This window comes from Protopterus annectens, chromosome 7.part1 (assembly GCF_019279795.1).
Source record: "Protopterus annectens isolate FY-2018-M chromosome 7.part1, PAN1.0, whole genome shotgun sequence".
In the NCBI taxonomy this organism is placed as follows: domain Eukaryota; kingdom Metazoa; phylum Chordata; order Ceratodontiformes; family Protopteridae; genus Protopterus; species Protopterus annectens.
In genome coordinates, this window is record NC_056740.1 from 305668341 (window position 1) to 305675156 (window position 6816).

Consider the following 6816-nt stretch of genomic DNA (forward strand, 5'->3'; position numbering starts at 1 on the left):
ACCAAAGAAAGAAAATGCTTGGAGACCAGTTCTGGATCTTTCTTTGCTAAACCAGTTTGTGATAGTGCCCAAATTCAAAATTATGTCACTTCACAGTCTGTTGCCTCTTCTTCCTCTTTCAAGTTTCCTGGTAACACTAGTCTTAAAGGATGCTTATCACATTCCTATCCATCCAAACGTCAGGCATTTCTTAAGGTTTTGTGTGTCTGGATCACATTATCAGTTCTCTGCCTTACCCTGTGGACTATCCGCTGCACCAGACTGTTCACAAAGTATACGGTTCCAGTTTTAGTTCATTGCAGGCTACAGGGTATCCATATTTTTCCATGTTTAGATGACTTGCTTATTTTTTCAGAGTCTTTTTCAAAATGTCAGGAATCTTTCTGTCTTGGGTGAGAAATCTATTGCACAAGATGAGATTCCAAGAGAACATTCAAAAGTCTTTCTTAACTCTCTCACACAGGATTGCATTCCTTGGGTATCAACTGGAGATCTTAGTGCAAAGAGTTTTTCTTCCACAAGAAACAAATAGATGTTTATTTACATCTGTTTCTAAGTTTTCTCACTTATACTTTAGTCACTGTGAAGGAATATCTCAGGTTTTTGGGTCTCATGGCATCTACCAGGTTATACCTCATACCATGCTTTTCGGCCCCAAAACTTGGACCAAACCACAAAAGGAGGGGGAGTATCAATATTCGTCAAAGATACCCACACCTCCAGGTTGGTGGCACAGCACAAAGCATCAGAGACTATCCATGTGCAACTAACAGTGGGTAAAACTGCCTTCCAGTTTATAGCCTGCTACAGACCACCCTCCCAAACCCAGGAACCCCACTCGGCCTTCCTGAGAACACTGGAAAATATGAAGGTCTCTCCAAACACCATTATATTGGGCGACTTCAACTACCCAAACATAGACTGGGAGCATTACTCTAGCTCCAACACCCTAGCCCAAAGGTTCCTAGAATTTATAAACTCAAATGCTATGGAACAACTTGTTACCACTCCCACAAGAGGGGAAAACATACTGGACCTGATCATCACCAACATGGGGACTCTATGCTCCAGACCAGAAGTGTATCCCTCCCTGGTAAGATCAGACCATAAACTAATCTCACTGGATATTCACATCCCGACCCCACCCCCTGCCCAGAAAACCACAGTGAAAAACTTCTCTAAAGCAAATTTCACACTCCTCAAAACCGAGGTGGAATCCTTCAAAGCCCTCGAGCCTGTGGAAAATATGGCCCAGACCACAGAAGCCTTTATAAACACATTCTATGAACACCTTCAGGAATGCATGGATCATGCAATCCCAAATAAAGCCAAGACCCAATCCTCCAAAGGCAGATGTCCTGTCTGGTGGACCCAAGCCATAAACAAACTATACAATAGAAGGAGGAAGCTACTACATGATAGAGCAAAATCCCAAAAAGGGAAGGCATCTCTGATCAGTATTAGCAAAAAACTATGGGCACTCATAAAATCGTCTAAGGCCAGCTTCGAGAGAAAAATTGCACAGGACACTAAGGATAATCACAAGGCTTTCTTTAGTTATGCTAGGAACCTGGGTGGGAATTCCCAGATATGCTCAGAATTAGTCCAAATGACAAAAAAATACATTGAACCCACAGACATTGCCAACATCCTAGCTGACAGGTTCAGCGCAAACTTCTCCCCCCCCCTCCCCACCAAAAGGGCAAATATCTATCCCAGCAGAGTGCTGCCCCCCTGACATCTCAGATGCTCAGGTAAGAGCCGCCCTCTCCAAAGCAAAAAACACAGCATCAATGGGACCAGATGGTGTCCCGGGCTGCATCCTACATGAACTCCAAGAGCTAAACCCAAACATAAAACTACTGATCAATCTCAGCCTTACTACAGGATATGTACCCAAAAGAGTGGCGTACAGCAACAGTGGTCCCTCTCCACAAAGTTGGATCCTGGAAACTATCGCCCCATAAGCCTGACTAGCTTGGTCTGCAAAGCTATGGAAAGGATCATCATGGACCTCATAAATAAAGATATTGGGGACCTACAGACACTGGATCCTACCCAGTTCGGCTTTGTTAAGGGCAGATCCTGCCTCTTAAACCTGGTTGATTTCTTTGAAACAGTCACCAAGGCCATTGACGAGGGGAAGGTGGTCCACACAGCCTACCTGGACCTCGCAAAAGCCTTCGATACAATACCCCACTCGGGCATTATAGATAAGCTCACCAGCTTAAATATAAACCCCTATGCCACTAGATGGGTTGCAAACTGGCTCAAGGACAGAACCCACATGGTTAGAATTGCTGGAGCCATGTCAGACTCCAAACCAGTTACAAGTGGCATCCCACAAGGCTCAGTCCTGGGACCTCTCTTGTTTGGTATATATTTCTCGGAGGTACAGGCCAACACGGAAGGACTGTGGCTGATCAAGTTCGCAGATGACTGCAAACTGGGTGACATAATCGACTCTCCAGCCGACACAAGCATCCTCCAAAAGGGCCTCATAGAAACAGACAACTGGTGCCAGAGCCATGGCCTCAAGTTAAACGCCAAAAAGTGTACAGCCATCCCCTTTGGCAAAAACAAAGTGCCCACAAATTACCACATAGGCGGTAATCCATTAAGTACAGAAGAAATAATTAGGGACCTGGGGACCCAAGTTGATAGCAATCTCTGATTTGACAACCACGTGGCCAAAGTGGTTAGACAAACATTTTATATAGCCCACCTAATCATGAAGGGATTCACATCTAGATCAGGGGAGTTCATCGTGCCTCTTTACTCATCCCTCATCAGGCCCATAATTGAGTACAATGCCCCTTTTGGGATGTACCTTACCAGACACCTGCAGCAACTGGAAAGTCCCCAAAAGTACCTCACCAAGAGGATCAAAGGGCTCAAACAGATGCCATATGCTGCCCGGTTAAAGAAACTCCAGCTCCACTCAGTGGCATACCGCCTGCTCAGAGGTGATCTGTGCTTGACGTATAAAGCCATGTCCAACCCGGAATTATGGACATGCTGCACCTCAGAAAATCCAAATCCCATCGAGCTACGCGCTCGAGAGACTTGAACCTCAGCACTGAAATAAATAGGACATGCTGGAGGGACAGATTCATAACCCAGAGGCTCCCTTCCCTCTGGAATAAAATCCCAGTCCAGGTTAGGCAGAGTCCCTCATTGACTCTCTTCAAGAGGAATCTTGATGAGTGGATGGGAGATCGTAGGTTTACCCCAGGTATCACTTCTGTGTCACTGTTAGACAGAGGCACAGTATACTAACCTCAAAAAAGGGCATAGCAAAATTAATTTAAAATGGGTGGCAAAAGCCAAACACACTCTGGCTAGGCTTATAAATGCCCTAGGGCAGATAGCCTAGTATGAACCTATGAACCTATAATCTATGATTCACATGATACCCCTAGAAAGACATGAGAAAGATACAGTGGTATCTGAAATCTCTTTGGTCCAAACATTTAACACCCTTTATCTTTCAGATCTCAGTACTGAGGTTTGTCAGAAGAGAAATGACTTTGTGGAGACAACAGATATCCTTAAATCAAAGTCTCCCCTTCTCCCTTCCTGTTCCAAAGCATTCAGTCACCACAGATGCTTCAGACTTTGCTTGGTGGGCAGTTTCAGGAGAAACAGAATTGCAGGGAGTGTGGGACATCAAGGACAAATGCAAGCCCACATATCAAGGAGATGCTTGCCCTGATTAAGGCACTCAATTCTCTGAACCATCTTTGGTCCCTGGGACCTCTTTAAGTGGTTACAAATAATACTGCAGTGATGTCATACATCAACAAGCAAGGGCAAACCAGGTCATACCCACTTTGCAATCTAGGCATGTTGGCTTGGGATATAGCTTCACTCACTACATAATCATGCTGCGGTGGTGGTACTGCGGTAGTGTTGTCGTCTCATAGCAAGACGTTGTCCCGTTCGATTCTCAGCTAGAGCGTCTTCTGTGTGGAGGCATACGTGAGTGGGGCGTGCCTTCATTGAAGGTTGTGCATCAGGGCTGGTAACCCGGTATGTAAAAATCCACTACCAGTCATTAGCGGACCGGAGTTCTGCTGTGGTAACCCCTAAGCGAGAAAAGCCGAAAGACACAAACAAACACAATCCTACATTCTGTCAGAGCAAAATTTTGTGGCAGACAAACTGGGCAGGACCGGGGCAGACCCTCACAAATGGAAACTAGATCCAGAGGTCTTCCAAGATTTGATCCATCTGTGCGGAGTTCCTCAAGTAGACCTCTTTGCCTCCTCTCTGAACAATCACCTGGCAAAATTCTATTCCAGTACTCCATGCAAGAAGGCCTGGAAGACAGATGCATTTTCTTATCTTTGGACAGGAATGTTGCTGTATGTCTTTCCACCCTTTCTGCTTATCCAGGGTACTTCTGAAGATTCAGAAGGAATCCCACAAGATCATTGCAGTGACTACCATCTGGCCCAGGCAACCATGGTTCTCTCTTCTTTTTGAAATGAGCAAGGACAATTACCACAAGCTTCCTCACAGAATGGATCTACTCACACAAGAACAGAAGTATTTGATACACCCCAACATTAATCATTGTCAATTGACTGACTTAATGATAGGGTCTTAATTCCTTTTAGGCATTTCTTTTCTGATGACATGCAGCATGTACTAATGGAGGCAAGTAAGCCTGCTACTAGAAAATCATATATTAGCAAATGGAAAAGGTTTTCTAGTTGGTGCCAACAGCATAACCAACACCCATTTAGGACTAATTGTTCTCTGGTTTTACAGTATTTGTGTGAGTTACTATCCAATGCCCTTTCTTATCTCTCTATCAAAGTTCATTTATTGGCCATTTCAGCATGTCTGCCCATGGATCTTCCTCTTTCAAGGCATCTGCATGTCAAAATGTTCTTCAAAGGGGTATTGCATGAGAGGCCTCTAAGTAAACCGGTGGCCCTAACACTTGCTTCATTTAAAGAAGTCAATCTGGCTGACTTGAGGTTCTTAAAATGGAAAACAATTTTATTGATTGCACTGACCTCTGCATGAAGGGTATCTGAGTTGCAGGCTCTTATGGTGAGTCAGCCCTACCTCATTTTCTATAAGGACAGGGTTTTTTTGAGAACTAATCCTTCTTTTATGTGTAAAGTGGTATTCATGTTCACTTTAAGTCAAACTATCCATCTCTCTGTTTTCTTTCCTGAACCTAAAATTGGGGGAGAAAGGATACTCCATACCTTGAATGTCCACAGACAGCTCAGGCACTGTCTTGACAGAACTAAATCTTTCTGACTATCTGATCAATTATTTCTTGTGAAGGTAAGAAGAAGGAGCAATCAATGTCAAAAGAGACTACTTCCAAATCATTGTCTAAGGCTATCACCTTTTGTTGTACTCACCATAACAAATTAATTTCAGGCAGAGTCAAGTCTCACTCTACAAGGACCTTGGATTCTTGTATGGCTTTTTGGAAAGGGTTGGAGTCTAGAAGTATTCTAGAAGCTACTACTTGGTCTACTGTACATACTTTTACAAAGCACTTTAAGTTGGATTCCATCTGTAGTTTTAGATCATGCTTTGCTAGGACCATTCTCCAGGAGTTCCTGGATCATTCTCCTTCCACCTCCCAAATATAGTTAGATATGGTAAACTGTAAATTACCTACATAGCGTGATCAATATGAACATAGTACAGTTAAGTAATTTAAACTTACTATAGCAGTAGTTGTTCGAATGATCAGTGCTGCAGTAGCAGATCCCGCCCTCTACCCCCCCTAGTTTTTTTTTATTAAAAAATAAACATTTTTATTAAATTATCACTTATGACATAGGCAATCATACATTTATATAAATGAAAAAAAACTACATTGGTATAATTTTAGTTACAACAAACATTATACATCACTTATAATCTACCCAGTTAGTGTCAGTCAAACATTACATAGCTCATTCAAATCCTGCCTTCTTTTAAACCTCAAGAAGAGCAAAACAAGCAATAACGTGGCTGAAGGCAGGTCCAAATGTAAAGGAAAGTAAACATCTAAGAAACACAAAGGACTGGCCAACATGGCTAAAATAAAAAATGTAATCGAAGGTTAGGGCTTTCACATCCAATAGGTGCTTCATCAGACCATAGTACAAACAGATCCACAGTCACAGTATTTAAAACAGTGTAACAATCATTCAGTAAAACAAATCATTATTTAAGTGCTGGTCTTAAAGGCACAACATCATTTAAGCCAGATTGTTTATTAGCTTGCATCAAAATAACCCATCTCATTTCTTCATGCTCAGTTCTATTAACAAAATCACCCTCTCTCAAATCTTTAGATAATAATTGTAGCACCATAAAATTAAAAATGTGTATTTCCAAATGTCTCAATGTGCTTAGCAAGACATTCGTGAGTTTGTTCTTCCGTATATCATAGAGGTGTTCCATAACACCCTGGGACTTTCTGAATGATATTTTCCATCCACCTTGTTGATTCATAGAAAAGGATCTTTGAAGGGAGGAAAAATGTACGCCCACTTGCAGAGAGGGTCTTTCCATCTTTTTCACACCTGGAGAGTATGTCCTTCACTTTTAGGCCAAACAAAGAACTGGTATCAAAGGGTGCATTGATGAACAGGGACTTGAAAGGCTCTATAAAACACACATAAGCGCAACCAGGTATGTCTCCTAATGGATATGCCTGAACCCACTGCCCTTGATGCACATTCGGCCGCATGTGAGATAAGCCTCATGGATGAATTTAAAATGGATTGGAGGGGAGCCAACTGACAGGTCACAGATGATTGAACCTCAGCAGTAATGGTCTCAGAAAGGGAA